General features: G+C 40.0%; 1 protein-coding gene across 3 annotated transcripts in view; it reads left to right on the forward strand.

Moving 5' to 3' along the window:
• LOC307186875 (uncharacterized protein) overlaps window positions 1-19,269 on the forward strand; it is a 341,925-nt gene that overhangs the window by 24,669 nt on the left and 297,987 nt on the right. For 2 of the 3 annotated variants that reach the window (XR_013828492.1, XR_013828493.1), the window contains exon 1: window positions 12,553-12,964. The exons of the other annotated variant lie outside the window; for it this stretch is intronic. The gene's annotated coding sequence lies outside the window, so the exon portion shown is untranslated. Of the gene's footprint in view, window positions 1-12,552; window positions 12,965-19,269 lie in introns of those variants that run through there. 3 annotated transcript variants of the gene reach the window in all.

The following is a 19,269-nucleotide window of genomic DNA, read 5'->3' on the forward strand; positions in this document are numbered from 1 at the left end:
TATGACAATATGCCAGAGAAGGAATTCTGTAGCCTTATATTTATATTTGGAACTAGACAATGAGAAATCTTTTTTTTTTTTTTTTGGCCGTACGCGGGCCTCTCACCGCTGCGGCCTCTCCCGTTGCGGAGCACAGGCTCCGGACGCGCAGGCTCAGCGGCCATGGCTCACGGGCCCAGCCGCTCCGCGGCATGTGGGATCTTCCCGGACCGGGGCAGGACCCCGTGTCCCCTGCATCGGCAGGCGGACTCTCAACCACTGCGCCACCAAGGAAGCCCCATCCCCTCATTTTTAAAATCATCTCCAGTGGTGGCGAAGCTTTATCCTTTGCAGACAGATTTATCTTTTGGCAAGAGCCTGGTACTAACCGAGACCAACCTCACCATCTCATAAGCCCCTTGAGGACCTATATCTCATTTTCTGGTGACTTCTCTCTTACATTTTGGTATCCTTGGAGTGGAGACTGGGAAACCGTGGGCCGTCCACACGAGCTTGCAGAACTGTCACAGTGTGCAAAGTCGTGAATTTGACTGACTTCATGATGTGACCTGTGTGACTGCACAGTGACATGATTTGGAAGGAGAAAGACGGGTCAGATGCTAGCTTCTTTCCTTGCCAGCCCCGTGACCTGGGACCAACTTGGCATTTTAAGTTTTGTAATCTCCGGGAGCCATCTGGAACGCCTCAGGCTGCTGCTGTGAAGGATTTTGTTAGACGAAATGTGTAAGGAGATTTGTAAGTTCATGGACTCTTGTAAGAGCTCAGCGATTGGCAGTTACTGTTATTGCTCTGAGGACAGTCACAAAAAGGAGTTCTAAAATGTTCTGGGCCAAAGCTGTATCGCAGGTATCCCTGCCCTAAAGAAGAATACAAAGGGGAGACGCATTCTTTTTTATTGAGGTAAAATTGACATATACGTCAAAGCATGTATTAGTTTCAGGTATACAGTATAATGATCCCGTATATGTATATATTGAGAAATGATCACCATGATAAGTTTAATTAACATCCATCACCACACATAGTTATAATTCTTTTTCTTGTGATAAGAACTTTTAAGATCTACTCTCTTTTTTTTGTTTTTTTTTTTGGAGTACGCGGGCCTCTCACTGTTGTGGCCTCTCCCGTTGCGGAGCACAGGCTCCGGAAGCGCAGGCTCAGCGGCCATGGCTCACGGGCCCAGCCACTCCGCGGCATGTGGGATCCTCCCAGACCGGGGCACGAACCCGCGTCCCCTGCATCGGCAGGCGGACTCTCAACCACTGCGCCACCAGGGAAGCCCGAGATCTACTCTCTTAACGTCTTTCAAATATACAACACGGTATTGTTAACCATAGTCACCGTGCTGGACATGATGTTCCCAGGACTTACTTATTTTTAACTGGTAGTCTGTAGCTTTTGACCACCGTTACCTATTTCACCCGCCCCTTCCCCCTGCTTCTGGCAAACCACCAATCTGTTCTCTGCAACTCTGAGTTCATTTTTGGGTTTTTTTTTGGTGGTGGTTTATGTTTTTGTTTTTAGATTTCACGTATATGTGAGATCATACAGTATTTCTCTCCCTCTGTCTGACATTTCACTTACATAAAGCCCTCAAGGTCCTTCCGTGTTGTCACAAATGGCGGGATTTCCTTCTTTTTATGACTGGATAATATTCGGTTGTATATCTGTGTGGCTTATATTAATATATATCATATTTTCTTTATCCATTTACCCATAGGGAAATTCATTTTTATGTGTAGCTTTTGAAATAAGTTTCACTAAGTTAGAGTCATCCATTGTATAGCCTTCTAGGTGACTCCTCTAATTCATTTGATTATATTTTGGAATCATCTTGTTAAAAAATCAGCTTCGTTCTCTTCTAGCAACATTGTGTGTCCTATATGATTTATTTTCAGTTTTTTCTAAGCAAGATGTGTGTGTCCCCTGCTGAAAGAAGGATGTTTAGAAAGATTTGAGAACTTCTCTTTACCCTAAAATATACTGTAAGTTCCGTAGTTTATTGTGACTAATTGAAATTTGTTGGCTAGACATTGATTTTCTTTTATCGTCTTATTGTTCCTTAAAAGCCCTACTGTGTGCAAAATACGGCCAATGTATTTTTAGTAATGGTGCAATGCCCTTGGTGGGGTGGTGACTGCTCTGCCAGTCTTCCTTGGTTCGTGGTCATCCGTCATGTAGTTGAAATGCTGGGTGCAGTTCTGCAATTGCTAATAGGTAAATATTCTCATTGTTGTTCTGAGTTTAGTCCCCTATGCCTCATAAACTCCTTCCTGATGAAATGTTTTCATGCTGCAGAATTAGGTACAAAAGAAGAAAAGCAACTAGGCATGGTAGATGGAGGAGAGGACAGGAGAGCCTGGGTTTGACTAACTTTGATTAGTAAAAACCTATAAGCAGCTAGTTAGTTGTTTTAGGGAATTAATATGTGGTTAACTCTATTTTGAAGAAGAGTTCTAGAGGTGAAGCCAAAATTCAGGAGCTGTCTAGAGAGGCAAATATAAAGGGGGAAACATGGTCATAGATCACAGAGGCAGGGTGATGCAGTACACTTGCCACCAAGACTCACCTGATAAATAACATTCATATGCAAGACACACTCCCTTAGGCTTATCAAAGCCCTAAACTTTCTTCTTCCCCGGGAGCCATTTCCTTTTACTAGAGAAAGCATTTCTGAACACAAATGAGCACGAGGTAGATTTTTTATGCAAACAACCCCTCCTTATAAATAAAAGTCCATCATTTGCAAGCTTCACATGTTTCCAGTAACAGATGACTTGTGAGGGTCCCACAGTGGATGGCTGTGTCATAGTTGACAGCTGCTGCTGTGATATTAGACCTGTCTGTGTACTTAGAATAGCGGGACTAAGGATTCACTCTTCTCCTTGCTTTGCTGTGTGAAGCAGAAAAAGATCACTCAAGCTCTCTGGGTTATACTTTGTCCCTTTAAATTTAGAAAAAGTTATCATCTTAGGCTATTTTGCAGAATCATTGATAAAATGACAAAATAATGTATGTGAAAGCACTTGGTAAACTCTAAAAGCAAAGACATCAAAACTAGTAGTTAGTCCCAAGGGACAAATAAATCCATGTAGGACCCTGAATTATCCTGTTTGTCCAAATTTGCCAGATATTTGCTGACTCCTCAGAATGCTTTATGCTATAAACTATTGCCTTAGATACATCCCTAAGTATAATAAAAAGAAGTTTCTGCAGTATGACAGTAGGACATCACTTTCTTTCTCATTACTTTTTTTTAAAGCTGGAGTGTGAAGCTTTTAATAATAACAATTACAATAATAAACAGCAATTGATTACATTCTAAGTGTGTCGAGACATTGCTCTGAATACTTTATGTGTTTTTTATTTCTCACAGCAGTTCTATAAGATAATACTATGATTAATTTCCCATTTATATTTGAGAAAAGGAAGACACAAATCGATTAAGTGAAATATGCAAGACCACACAGCACATAATCGGTGGAGCTTGAATTTGAACCCAGGCAGTCTGACTCCAGGATCCATGCTCTTAAACCCTACATTCCATTCCTCTTAGCAGTCTTGTTTAATCCCAAATCTATGCTCTTAGCCTCTTATGCATTGCCTCTCTGGAAGTCGTCCAAGGAGAGACCTCACAAAGAGGCATCATCTCCTGGCTGCAGAGTAAGCCTAAGGTTAATCAGTTACAATAAGATCATCTTCATAACGCAAATTTGTATACAAATGTATATAAACAGTGCAGCTGTAAATATTTAGGAGTAAATACACTAAATATCTGTATGTTCGAAGAAACAAACTTGATAGATAAACCAGTGGTTAATTTTATGGAAGTATTAAAGAATAAAAAACAATGATAGATCTCGTTACTTTCTAAATATGCCTTTCTATTTATCATTCTTGTTGCAATAGGACAATTAGCTCAAAGGAAGAGATACAAACACACATTTCATTTGTTTTGAGAATCAAAATTGCTGAGGTTAGGGAAAAGCGCTGTGATACATGTTTCAGACTTGTATCAGGAATTCAGACAGGAATAATATACAAGAAACACAAATAAAGGAGCATAAACAGAATTACACCTTAAGAATTAAAGTGTGTTCAACAAACAAAACCAAACTCTAGTGCTTAATGAAAAGGACATTCGATGTATTGGTATTTAGAGTTAGTTGTGGATACTGGACTTCACTGGCCCAAATCTCTCCTTCAGGACTGAAGGATTTATTCCCTCCTCTCTGGAGGTTGTCCACTGAGGGGTCTCCTCAGCAGTCTTGGAGAATTGTCTCCATTGAGGAGCTCCACCTTGCCCTAGGGTGTCTGCCTCCGGGGCCAGCCCACTTCCAGTGATCCATCAATTCAGGGGTATAAAGGTCTGGGTCCCCCCTGGCGTGAACAGGGCGATCCCAGCCGCAGAGCTCCCCATGGAATGAGGGATTAGTCATGACTGCCCTGCAGCCCAACTGCTCCCACTGCCCAGCCCTCCTCCTGCCCTGCGCTCCCAGTAAACACCCTGCACAAAAATCTTGAACCCAGCCTGCACCAGAGGCTCTGACCTCAGAGTTTTCTGAAGGTTCTTTAGGCAATTGCAATTAACTTTTGATTAAAACTGTTAAACAGTTGTCTTGGAAGGGAAAGTTGGTGTCCTATCGATTCGGTACCACATTTTCAGAGGGTCATGCTCAGGTCAAACCAAGAGGTTGGTTTGAATTAACTAGAATTTTATAGGCTTGTCAACCTTCTGGTCAACTTGACTCATTAAAAGATGTTTGTATTGTCTGATTATGGGGAGAAAACAGAAAAATTGTCAAATGATCACCCCAACACAAAAATTGTCAAATGATTCAATTCTAAATATTGATTCCATAAAAGCAGCATAGAACATCATTACCATTTCTTTGTAGTTCTTTCACTTAGCAAGTAATTATTGAGGGTCTATTATGCTATGGGAGAGTTGGCCAAAAGTTTCGCTTGGGTTTTTCCCTAAGATGTTACGGAAAAACCCCAATGAACTTTTCGGCCAACCCAGTATAAGATATGGGTTGCTGTTCTTCTCATCGTGTAAGGGAGAAAAATACATGTGCCTATTATATGATTAATGAAACAAAATAATACAAAATAAAAAGATATAGGAATTTAGAAAAAGAAAAAACTTTGAGTTGTGGTGACTGGGAAAGGTTTCAAGGATGATGTGGTATTTGAGTAGAACCTAGAAGAAGAAGCAGAGATGGTTGACAACAGATGTGCCGTGCAGGGAAAAGAACAGGAACAAGGTACAGATATGAAGAAATAGAAGTAATATTGTAGCATATCATATAGACGTCCCACACCGTAGGACAGGTAGTTTGGGATCAGATGGTGAAGATCTTGAATGGCAGGATGAGAAACTGGAATTTTCTTTGGGAACCAGTGAGTAGCTATTAAAGGCTTCTGAGGGTGACATAATCAGGTGGTGGTCCAGGCAGATGGAGTGGGTGGGCATGAGAGAACAGAGCCTTGGAGATGAGAGGGTAAGCCACGCAAACTTCCTGGTTCATGAAGCCTGCTTTTAATATTGCTTTTCATCTACCCATAAGCCCAGCCATCCAGGAATTCTCAGAATGAGAAACTTGGTTAAAGGGCTAGCAGTAAGGACATCTTCTTTCTTTCTAGCTTAACTGAAAAAATGTAGAATTTCAGCCTCTTTCAATTTTATTTCGGGTAGTGTCTTTAAATCATATTCCCAGCTGCAACAACTAGCTCATAAGAAAAAGAATTTTTAATGAAAACATCGTTGAAGCTCAGAATTGAATCTTCCCATTGTTTTGTGCCCAAGTATAGCTGTCCTAGTATTTAGGTGTCCCACCCCTGGGAACTTCTTCGTGTCTTTCTTTTTAAGATGACAGTGATTTTGGTGCTACATAAATTTACAAGGGATTCTCTGAAAGTGGATTTCTCACAAAAGGCTGACTCCACAGCTGTGTCTGGCACCTTCTTTCTATCTACCTGTGCTCATTCTTTTCCACTTTGCAAAGCCTTTATTCATTTAGAGCATTTCCCAGATCTTGTCTAAGCTGGCCTAGGAAAATCATAAAAGTGTTAATTAATGTATTTTTGACGTTGAATGTCTCCTTGTTCAACATTTTCCTCTTTTATAAAAAAACTCTGTAATATTCTATGAGATACCGAGGTAACAATGATTGTCTTTCAAAAGTCCTAGAAACTGCAACATGACTGTCATTTTTTGTGTATATAAATATCAGTGTTTAACCTACTTTAAGTTCATTTTGTTATGATTAAAATTCAGTAGCAACCGTCAAGAAAACAAAATAAACATTGAAAAATAAATGAAATCACAAAGAAGCAAAAGTAAGCCAGGCTATAAATGCCTGATCAGTTTAAAGGAAGATAAGATCCTTGCTAGGAAATGGAACTAGAACAAAAACTTGAAGGAGAGGTAGGAAGGGTTCTGATAAGCTTGGACAAGTGGCTGACATTTCTGATAGGAACGGAACGAAGTATGAGCAATGCAAGGAAGAATGAGAAAAGGTTTCACAAAGATAAATGTTAAAGCACACTCTACGAAAAGTTAAAAACACAGCTGTTTTACAAATTTAAAATGAACACACATCAAAGATATTATTCATCTCATTAAATAATGAGGAAACCAGTATAATGGTGTGGCTGGTTCCAAGGGCATTTGAGGAGCTAGATATCCTTACAAATCTAATAAAGGAAAGTTAACGATATGACTTCAGGGTTAGAGGCCAAACTAGATGATGTTCTATAAGTCAGTAAACTGTAACGTTGGGTTATCTTTTCTACTAGACAAAAATCTGCATGTCAACTTGTGATTCATTACATCTAGGTCTTTATTTAATGATAAACAGTGAGCTGAACAAAGTATATGCCTTTCAATAATCCTTGGGTGGACCTTTTGAGCAATGCCTCCAAATGACATTGAAAGGACGTGGTACTCATCCTTTTGCTTTATTTCCAAGCTTGGATGAATTTTTGTTAACAGTGGGAAGGTTAGTGCACTTGGATGATTTTGTTTTCTTCGAGTGGAGTGGATGGAGGGAACAACAAAAAGAAAGCAGAGGAGAGTTTGGAGGTCTCTGAACAGCAGGCTAATGAATTGGGACCTGTAGGAAATGGTGGGGAGGAATTCACTAAACGTTTGGATGTGGACTTGAGTAAGGGCTATTAAAAAGTATTAGGCTAAGTGATACAGGAATTATGACACCTTCTGGGGCATTCTTTCAATAATTGATGATTAAGGTTAAATGTCAAGGACAGGAAGGAGTATATGTGAGGGGCCAAGGTCAGTGCCTATAGAAAGTATACTTGAAAGGAGATATTAACCAGAGTGAGTCATTGCTCAGTTATAGAAATCAAGCATTAATCTATTGATCCTGAGCTGGAGACTGACAGCTTTGAAAATGACATGCATGATAGGAGAAGGAATTGATTTGAAGTGAGAGATAATGAGCTCAGAGAATATTTGGGATCACAGAAAACTTCATAAATCATTCAGTCTGTTTGCTCCATACCCACCTGGAACTCGAAGAGGTTCTGCCCTCGCTCAAATAGCGAGTGGGTGAATGAGACAGAATCCAGGATTTCTATATCCTAATGTAGTTCTCTTTTCTGTTTACCTTGGTGACTGTGGAAGACTGAGTTATTTGTACCACTTTTTCACCCCTCTGTAGTATAGTTTTATATATCCATATTCTTGCCATCACTTCTTGATGGGTAGAGCGTACTTCCCTGATCCTTGGCTTTGGGCTTGGCTGTGTAACTTGCTCTGATCAAAGGACTGCCTTGCATGGTTGGGCTTGCCTTCTTGAACTTCTTCCATTGCTATGAAAAGGACCAGGTGGCCCTACAGCTTAGGCTACAGAATGAGACAGGTAGTCATGCCACCAGGACATTCACCCTGAAATATGTAGTGACGAGTTGGCTATTTGGAGCTGTGGTTTTACCGAAATGCGTGATTACTGTCACCAGAATAAATGTGATCGTCACAAGAGACAGTGTATGCCTTATAAGAAGTTCCATAATGAAATTTATATGTAGGTTTTAGCTTTCTTTAAATTACTGTGTGATCATTGCACTGAATGAAAATACTAGATTCAGAATGAGACACCTCATGGATGAACGAAACAAGGTTTATTTACCTAAAGGATAGAGAAGGATGTTCATGTAGTCAGGATACTTAGCAGGGAGATCAGCTATATTCTCTAAAAGTTACAAGCTTCTGGACACCAAGAGCCTTACGGGAAGAGCACAGTTGTGAATGCTAATGCTTGAATGAGAGTCACATCAGAACTTCTGGGAGCTTAAGCGTCTGCCTCTAAGTGACCTAGAGTGGGAGCAATTCTCCATGTAAGCTGCTCTGGATCTGTACCACATCGCGGAAAGAGGAGCATCTTAACTATCTTGGTGATTTAAAAAAATGTACAATTGCAGGTTTGGTGCAGTGCATTTAGGAAATACCAGTTATTCTTCTATTTCTGCTAATTATCTCACATAGACTCTCAAAAACTTGGTGGATTTTCTTTCAGGAGATGCTAGGTTCTGCTCTTGGGTAGTTACCGATACAGCTATTTCCATATTCATTTTCCCGCACATGTACACACTTGCATGAATGTATCTTCACATGCTCTTCTGTGCTCTATAGTTTATGTTTGTCAATAAACATGGTAGAAGGAACTGATGAAGGGCCTATTGTCTTCTTGATGGGATAGCTCAGTGGGACTCAGCACTGAAAGTAGAACTGTAATCGGGTTCCTACGGGAAAGTACGTGCAAGTCTATATACTTTCAAGTTTGCATTCAACTTACAGAGAGTTATTCCTTGCTTGCTTTTAAGACGTGCCACAGGTATTATTTTATTTTATCTCAGGATACAGTCATCATAATCTGAAATTAACACCCAATTGTTGGAGCTCCTTGGGGACTACGATTCATCATTTTATTAAAATATCTGACTGCCATCCAGTGCTCAGAAACTTTCCAGATCTCTTATCTTGTAGGCACAACAGCAGGTCTTTGGAATTCTCATGGATGGAATGGATGGGTAAGTGAGAGGATCACACCTGCAATATTGTCCCTACAGATACTTATAGTGCTAGAGGGCTATTTTATTTTATTTTTTTATTGAAGTATAGTTGATTTACAATGTAGTTCAACAAAGTGATTCAGTTATATATGTGTATATATATATATATATATATATACACACACACATATATATTTAATGCTCCAGTAATTGCATTAGGGAAATATATACACCTGTGAGCTATCAGAAAGCATCCTATATTAGTTGTCCTCTATCTCTGTGAGGAGACAGGGTGAGGTCCACACTCTTATTTTTTCCAGGAGTTATTCACATATATCCAATAGCCTCAAGTTCCTCTCCATGTACCCCCCGCTCCTTCCACCCACAGTTTGAGTCACGGTATTTTCTGGATCAAAATTGGGTCACTTGATCTAATAAAAGATTCAACACATTGTGGGAATTGGAGGGATTATTTAAAGCAGAAATAGCAAGAAAATTTGGAGTATATTATTGTTAAATACCCCTGGACACAACCAATTTACAAGAATAGCCCTGGGTTTTACTATAATTACTTGGGCTATCTATTGAAACTACATCCTAATTGTGGCCATGAAAATGCAAAAGCACTGTTCTTTAAATTATATGTTCTAATTCAGACTTCTCAATAATTCAGATTGATTTGTTCATTAATGTCCAGTAATAGTGCTTTTTCTTTATTTTTTCTTATTTTGCATAACAAACTCCTCTAGAATCAACTTCATGTGCTCCAGAGTACTTCCTGTTATTTTCTAGGCTAATCAAAGAATTGTGTCTTCCTTAATATCCAAAGCCTAACTCTGTACCACATACCTCTTAAGTCATACTCTTTACATTTTTCAGCAGCAACTTTCCTATATATGGGTCCATCACTTTTGAGATTATTCAATATGATAAGAAGAGACAGGAAATTTAATCTGAATGACCTTGGAACTCATTGTCTATCAAGGAGAATGATTTTCGGATGTGCCATAAGTGTTACTTGATTTCAGCTCAGACTAGAACTGGGTTCCTTCAGGGACTGTTTGCTCACAAAGCTCATGTACCAACTGGCCACCTGGTGAACTTCAGATTCAACAGATTCTGTAATACCAGTACTATCGAGAATATCCATTGGAGGACACTAGAACACAACAAATAGATGAGAATGTAGGAATACATAAGTAAGTTAAAGTAAATCCTCTGGACAAAATCAGGCAATTTTCTCTCCAAAATTAAATCGAATGGCCCCCTAACTACAAAAATATGACTAATTATCAATATTTTTGTTGAAAAACAAATTCTGTCACTGGTGCTCGTCTTTCAAAGTTGTAATTTTAGAAATGGCCAATGAATGGCTTCTCCAGGAGATAAATAGATAAATTATTTTAATAACCTGAACGTTTATGTAAGAATCTGCTTCAGAAGTTCTGCTTAATAGCCTAAACTTAATTAAATCTTCCTTGACAGACAACTGGAGTCTCCTTTGCAGTTTGATGAGCTGCGTTTGCTCACAAGCCCTCTGAACATGGAAGACTTGTTCACGGAAAAAAAAAAACCCAAACCAACCAGGGGTTCTCTTTGCTGCCAAAGGGAGTTATCCCAAGCAAATTATTTAGGTAAAAGCGCTGCTGCGAGAAAAAGCTTTGACATCCATGGTGAGGGTTTGTAAATTTCGTCATAATATGTCTTCAAATGTTTGAACAGTCTGTTAACAAATTTTAATCTCAAATGACAACTATTTTCAAGATGTGAATATCATTTACATATTTGGACCTTTAATTTTTTTAAATAAATTTATTTAATTTTTATTTATTTTTGGCTGCGTTGGGTCTTTGTTGCTGCGCGTAGGCTTTCTCTAGTTGTGGCAAGCGGGGCCTGCACTTCGTTGTGGTGTGTGGGCTTCTCATTGTGGTGGCTTCTCTTGTTGCGGAGCACGGGCTCCAGGCGCGCGGGCTTCAGTAGTTGTGGCACGTGGGCTGAGTAGTTGTGGCACGCAGGCTCAGTAGTTATGGCACGCGGGCTCTAGAGCACAGGCTCAGTAGTTGCAGTGCATGGGCTTAGTTGCTCTGCGGCATGTGGGATCTTCCTGGACCAGGGCTCGAACCCGTGTCCCCTGCATTGGCAGGCGGATTCTTAACCACTGCACTACCAGGGAAGCCTGGGGCCTTTAATTTTAATTAGTAAAACGAGGCTTGTCCCCATTCCTGAGATTCTGAGATTCCCCAGACTCCACCTATAGACAGTACATAGCTTGGGTTGTAAATAATGATGCCAACGGTATGACAATTTGTTAAACATATTCGTGCTTGAAAACTATCAGCACAATTACGTATTTTTGTCAGATGAATAAGCACTCATACATCAGCTTATCTTGGTAATAATAGCAACATTAGGGATTTCCACTTTATACACAGTGGGGCACTCCGGGTTTGATTTGCAAAGGAGAAGATGAAAAATTCTGGGAGTAACTTTGTTCTAGAAATAGATCTCCCTTGACCCAGAATACTTAGTTGGGAGTGACAGGGCATCCAGCTTTACCCATGTAGGGTCTTATTAATTTCAATTCACCTCTCCTTTTGCAACACAGGTTGTCAGGTGGTGAAAGCCATTATTTATGGTAGTGAGCTAACAAGGGTGTTAAATCAGGCATATTATGGCTTGTAGGCAGCAAGTAAGATGGAAATGTCATTGAAACCTCTTAGAATCCGTGCAGTGATTTACATCCTCCAAACGGGGGTTCCAGCCTCCATGGAAGACACTTGTATTCCAAATCACTTAGTTGTTTTGGGCCGTGGCTCTGTTTCTTCATTTCTTTTAAGAGGGACTTAAGCTGCTTACATGTTTTTGGGAGTCGGGGTGTAAACGACTAAAATGATTTGAAGTGTTCCGAAAATACAAACTTATTTCAGAAGCATGGAATAATTACACTTATGGTGTTCCTAATAATCCAGTATGTTTAACTGCATAACATTTAGTTAATTCTTTTTCACTAAAAGAGCGACACGGACAGTGGTCGGGGGAGGGCTGCGTGGCTGAGTCGCCCGTGGGGCTCTCATTTTGATAGTGGCCTTTCCTCTCTTCCTCCATGGCACCTTCCAACTGAGTGGTCTGAGAAGAGCCTAGTCACGGTGTGAGCAGGATTTGGGGAAGCCGTGCAGCACCCCGAGGTGAGCAATTCCGGGGAGCCCGTGTCCACCTCTGCACAAGAAGAGCAGGGCGGGGAGCTCTTCCGAGAGGGCTGTCCAGGGAGCCTCAGGTTGGGGAGTCAAGTGTCCACTGCAAACTGGGGGTGGGAGCCCGGGGCAGAAATACCTGACCTCACGACCTCCCCTTTTCCAGTCTCCTGCCACTGTTCCCACTTGGCTACAAGCATCTGGACGCCAGGGACAGCAAGGAAGCCCTCTGACACGGTGTGCGCAGGTCAGCCCAGAGCAGAGAGCCCCAGCGGGGGGAGGGCGTGGCATGGTCAGACAGAACACACCTGGGCTCTCGCGCCAACTCCCACACGCTGGAAGCCAAATCTCGCGAGGGGCGCATGTTGCCGACGGGATCCTGGGTGCTGAGACCCGTGGCTCCGGTTGGCCAGGTGGTTCTTCGCGCTCGCTGCGGCAGACGTGTGACCAGCGATATTAAGGTTCCAGACATTCGCCCTACTTGCATTTGCTGAAGAATAGTGAATTTAAAAAACCTGAAAATGGGGCTTCCCTGGTGGCGCGGTAGTTGGGAGTCCGCCTGCCGATGCAGGGTCCGGTCGTGCCCCGGTCCGGGAAGATCCCACATGCCGCGGAGCGGCTGGGCCCGTGAGCCATGGCCGCTGAGCCTGCGCGTCCGGAGCCTGTGCTCCGCAACGGGAGAGGCCACAACAGTGAGAGGCCCGCGTACCGCAACAAAAAAACCCCGAAGATGGCAGGTAATGTACCCAACCTTGCCGTTTCTTCTAGTCAAGCAGTCTTAACCTTTGTTGTTCTCTCACAAATCTTGACACTGATGAGGGTTCCTAAGTCTTCAGACGATAATGTTGCTGTTTTAAAAAATATATATTTTTTAAAATTACGAAGTGGTAGACATGCAGAAAAATCGTGAGTCTCGATTTCCCTTTCATGCTAGAAAAGGGGAAAGTTCAAAAACAAGCACATATACAGGTAAATGTATTTTCCGAAGTTTGCGGGGGGAGACTATTTGTAATTTATTTTGGTTCATCCCCCTTTACACTTTATATTACGATAATGTATTTCCCACTTTCTTGGTTTGTATGCTGTGTTTCCTTTGTTTGTGAACCACTCGTATTTTTCAATGATACGGTTATGATAATAGTATCATATACTATTTTAGAATAGCAAATTCTAAGACTGTATTAAACGATTAACATGTATTCTTTGAATCTTACTATAATGCTAAAAATAGACCAAATTATTATTAATGTCATTTAAATGTTGGGTAAGTTAAAGCTTAGGGACAAACACTAATCTCCAAGGTGGGTTTTTTTTTGTGTGTGTGTGGTAAAAAACATAACATAGATCTAACCTCTTAACAAATGTGCGAGTGTACAGTTCAATTTGGTTGACTATAAGCAGTGTTCTAAAGCTGATCTCTGGAACTTTTTCATCTCCCCGTGACTGAAACTTTATACCCATTGATCAGCAGCTCCCCGTTTGCCCTCCCCCAGTCACTGGCAACCACCCTTCTACTTTCTGTTTTAACTCTTCCTAACTTGTTTTCCTTCATTTGTAGTCTGCTTTCAAAATCTATCTTAAGGTTCTTGGGCTCTAAAAACCATCCTAAAGAATTTTGAATACTGTCTTATCATTTAATTGTAAACCATTCTCTGCATGCATCATATTACTGTAATCATCAGTTTTTAAAAATTGGAATAGTTCAAGCATTCAGAAAATATGACAGACACCTATATATCCATCACCTATAGCTTTATCAAATCTTAATGTTTCTCCATCTTTGGCTCAGATTTTTTTTTTTCTTCTTTGAACAAAATTAAAGATCCTAGATACGGTTCTCTTTGCTAGTCTAATTCTCCTTCTCTAGAAGTCAAATACTATTCTGAATTCAGTGTTTCTGAGTCACATGTGTTTCAGAGTTTTAACCAGTACCAGCTTTACGGCTTTAGGTCCTGTGTTTAGAAGGGTCCTGTGCTTGGTTTGATGCTCTTAGTTTTGAACAAGGCAAGTCACCCCTGTCTTGTAGGTTCTAAAGTTTCTTTTGATGGGATGCAACACACTGACACTGATAGATGAAAGGCAGAACTCTTTCTTAGAGCTGCAAATGGGAGAAGAATGCCACTCAGGGCAACACAAAGGGTGCCCCCATAGGGTAACAGCAAACTGCAGCTGTTAAATGTAACAGCTTATATAAGGCAGGCAGGCGATGGGGTGAACTCAGTTTCCTGGGGAACCCTGTGGATTGGCTAATTTGAATAATTTCCCAGGCTACAGGAAGAAGTTGGCTCTCCTCAGTGGTCTGGTACTTGGCTGTGGAGTGCGGGATCCCTGATAAGGGAGGTGGTTGGGTGAGTGTACAGAGGCCCCGGAGAGTGAGAGTCTGACAAGGGAAGTGGTTGGAGTCGGGGTATAGCAAACTGCTGCTGAAGGGAAGTTGAGGTTTTCTGCCAGGATTTCAAAACTAAGTCGAGACAGCCCTTGTGAAATATTATGTTACAGCCCAGCATTGTCATTTTGCACTAAACCCTGCAAGTTCTGTAGCCAGTCCTGATTTTAACTATATATTTATCCATAAACATTGTATAGTACTGTTTTGCGTGCATGTAGATTTTCATGAACAGTTAGGTTGTTTCAATGTTTTTTTGCTTCAATTTTTTTAAAAAATAAATTATGCTGCAGTAAAATTCTCGAAGACAACTTCTTGGATACATGTGCTTCTTTAGGGAATATAACTATGAAGGCAGTTGCCTGGCACAGAGTATGTACCTGTTTGGTATTTATAATCTGGTGTTCCCATAATCCTCACACTTCTTTAAATCTTAGTTCTACAGTTAAATTCGTTTCATGTACACTGTCAGTCACTTTGCCACGGTTTCCCCAGTCATCTGTCAGTTGGCTAGAATTTGTTGTCTAGATGTTTCCTCAAGAAGGGCTCATGAGAAAGACATTCCCTGAGTTACATGTGCAACACTGTTTTTCAGTGGTCTTTATTCAGAAAGACAGCTTGGCTGGCTATGAAATCCTTTGCTCACACTTTTCTCCTTGAGGGTCTTCTAGAAATTGCTCAGCTGTCTTTGGCTTTGAATGATGTGGAAAGATCTGATCTGAGCCTAGTTCTTTCTCTTATAAGTGTCTTGGTCAATTTGCCTGACAAATGAAATGATTTCTTTTAATCTTTAAATTCCAGTAATTTTGCTAGGACTTGTCTTAGTCCTGACTGTTCTAGGTAAGTTTTCTCAGGCACATGGTATGCCATTTCAACATGTAAATTCAACTCTTCTTTCTTTCCAGAAATTTTCTGGACATAATTTCAAAAATTTGTTCTGATTTACTGTTCTTTAGGACAAAAATTGTAGTCATCCCTCAGTATCCACTGGGGGATTGGTTCCGGGTTTCCCACAGATACCAAAATCCACAGATGCTCGTCTGTTATATAAAATCGTGTAGTATTTGCATATAACCTACACATCCTCCCGTATACTTGAAATCACCTCCAGATTACTTATAATACCTAATACAATGTAAATGCTATGTAGATAGTTGCCAGGGTGTGGCAAACTCAAGTTTTGCTTTTTGAAACTTTCTCGATTTTTTTCCACTAATATTTTCAACCCACAGTTGGTTGAATCTGTGGATACGATATCCAAGGATATGGAAGGCTGATTGTATATTATGGTGGAAACGTTCGCCTGTTTTTTTCGTTCATCTCCCAATTTCTCTTTCTTCCTTTTAAACTCTTATCTGTCTTATTTCAATTGCTTTTCTAATGTCTATAATTGATATTAATTACTGATTTCTCCCCACAATATTTATTCTCTCTTGCTTTCACTTTTAGTTCTCACTTATATAATACCCCTTTTCTTCTAACTTTTTCCTTGAGCTCTCACAACATTTAATTCATTTCATTCCTTTTTCTCACCACTTCTCGCTTTCTCACAATCTGTTCTCTGAGTTTCTGCATTTCTGCTTTATGGACTTACTTTTTAGAGATAAATAACTTCAAAATATTTGTGGTAAAATGCTTGGTCACTGTTTTCCTCTATTCTGTGGCAACCTTTCCCTGGTGAATGTTTTTGTCTGGCAAGTTTTGCTACTCTTTCCCATCAGTTTTCTTGTAGTATTATTGCATTGAGGCTGTACCAGGTTTTTACTACTTTTTTGAGAAAGATTGAGTTGCACTTTCCTGGCCTAGCTATTTATAGGCATTCCCTTTCGGGAGACCATTTTTCCTGGTGTTTTTTTTTTAAAGTTATTTAATTAATTCATATTTTGGCTGCTTTGGGTCTTCGTTGCTGCGCATGGGCTTTCTCTAGTTGTGGAGAGCGGGGGCTACACTTCGTTGCCGTACACACGCTTCTCATTGCAGTGGCCTGTCGTTGCAGAGCATGGGCTCTAGGCACTCGGGCTTCAGTAGATGTGGCATGCGGGCTCTAGAGAGCAGGTTCAATAGCTGTGGCTCATGGGCTGAGTTGCTCTGCGGCATGTGGGATCTTCCTGGACCAGGGATCGAACCAGTGTCCCCTGCATTGGCAGGCAGATTCTTAACCACTGCAGCAGCAGGGAAGCCCTCCTGGTGTATTTTGAGATATTTTGGCTTCTATTTCACTGCTCTGTGTGTGTGTGTGTGTGTGTGTGTGTGTGTGTGTGTGTGTGTGATTTTCTGAGATCTCCTGCCATGAAGCTGACTCTGTTTACTGCTCCTGTGCATGGCAATTGCTATACTTCCTGACACACCTCTAGGATTTTTTTTTCTTAAACATTTTTTGCCTACATTGTTTCCAGTCACTGTTTCAAAGAGAATAGAAAGATACATTAGTATTTCCTTTATAATAGATTATCAGTGTTTCTTTTTTATTTAATTTTATTGTTTTTAAATTAATTTTTTATTTTATTAATTTTTCATTGGAAGTTTCTTTCAACTTCCAACTTGTTATTATTAGTAAAATGTGCATTTTGAGTGTTGTCAGTTTTGGAAAAACTTTTATTAAGTTTCTTTCAAATATGAGAGATAAGATGTGGAAGAGATTTCCAGAACTGGCTTCTGGCTCTTGATAGAAAAATACTTGCTTTTCCTCCGTAACCGTCATCCATCTGGTGCTGGGCACTGTAGGAAGCATTGACATCGTGATGCAACTTTTGGTCCTGCAACTTTATGTCATGATGCTAAGTGAGTTAGCACAGTGGGCATTAGAATTCCCTGAAGCCATTCTTCCACTGGTGGATTAACTTTACCTCAGAGTTGACTGTGAATAACACAAATAGATTCCACTAAATCCAAACCAAATATATTCCCAACTCAACTCTTCCATGGCTGGCAGGGTTGCCTGAGGCTACTCCCACACCACCAAGGCAAATACCATGGAGGGAAGTCAAAGTGGAAATATATAGTTAGCCTATCTTTTGTAAGTTTTCCAAATGTACGTCCATCTGATCACACTGTGAGGGCTTTGAAGGTGAAGCACTGAAGTTCTCTGTTTGCCCTTGGGGATGAGGGAAGGAAGGGTGTTTTCTCTGGTGTGGTTGCAACACCAAGAGAAAATTTTGAGGCATAAGCTGATGGGTCCTCCTGGGACAGTGTCAGAGGAGGGGCGATAAAGCTTTTAGGCACGTGAGTAATTCCCAGCCCTAGTTTTTTGTTTTTTTTGGTTTTTTTTTTTAATTTAAGTATAGTTGATTTACAATGTTGTGCTAGTTTCTGGGGTACAGCAAAGGGATTCAGATGTATATGTGTGTGTGTGTGTATATATATATATATATATATAAAATTTTCCAGATTCTTTTCCATTATAGGTTATTATAAAATATTGAATATAGTTCCCTACCTATACAGTAGGTCCTTATTGTTCATATATTTTTTTATATAGAAGTGTGTATATGTTAATCGCATAGTCCTAGTTTTTCCCTCCTCTCACCCTTTCCCCTCTGATAACCATAAGTTTGTTTTGTATGTCTGTGAGTCTGTTTCTGTTTTGTAAATAAGTTTCATTTGTATCATTTTTTTTTTAGATTCCACATATAAGCAATATCGTATAATATTTGTCTTTCTCCATCTGGCTTATTTCACTTAGTATGACAATCTCTAGGTCCATTCATGTTGCTGCAAATGGCATTATTTAAGTTTTTTTATGGCTGAGTAGTATTTCATTGTGTGTGTGTGTATATATATGTATACACACACACACACACACCCCACATCTTCTATATCCATTCATCTGGACATTTAGGTTGCTTCCATGTCTTGGCTATTGTAAATAGTGCTGCTATGAACATAGGGGTGCATGTATTCTTTCAAATATAATTCCTTTTAAAATGTAACAAAGTGATATGAAATATTGGGACAGGTTTCTTTCCTTCCCAATACCTATATATCATCTGATGAAAAACATATAAGCTATCTTATTATTACAAAGACACTTGACTTACATACACTAATTTGGGGAGGTGGTAAGCAGCATGTGGAATGTCAGTGCCCTTAGACAGAGCTAATACCATCCAGGATAGAACTAAACTTGTATCAAAGAAACATCCAGCATGTGTTTTTATAATAATATGATTTGATTTAAGAATATTCACATCATTGGCACATACTTTCCAGGTAATACCAGGAAACAACTATTATTTTTATTGAAGTATAGTTGGTTTACAATGTTGTGTTAGTTTCTGGTGTACAGCAAAGTGATTTGGTTTTATATATATATATATATATATATACATACATACATATATATACACACACACACACACATATATATATATATATATATACACACACATATACACACACATTTATATTCTTTTTCAGATTCTTTTCCATTATGGTTTATTACAGGATATTGAATATAGTTCCCTGTGCTATACAGTTAGGCCTTGTTGATTATCTATTTTGTATGTAGTAGTGCGTATCTGTTAATTCCAAACTCCTAATTTATCCTTCCCCCTTTTTCCCCTTTGGTAACCATAAGTTTGTTTTCTGTGTCTGTGAGTCTGTTTCTGTTTAGGAAACAACTGTTTTTAAATTCCCGCAGGCACTGAATATTTTGGC

Source organism: Stenella coeruleoalba (genome assembly GCF_951394435.1).
Source record: "Stenella coeruleoalba genome assembly, chromosome: 5".
Taxonomy (NCBI): Eukaryota; Metazoa; Chordata; class Mammalia; order Artiodactyla; family Delphinidae; genus Stenella; species Stenella coeruleoalba.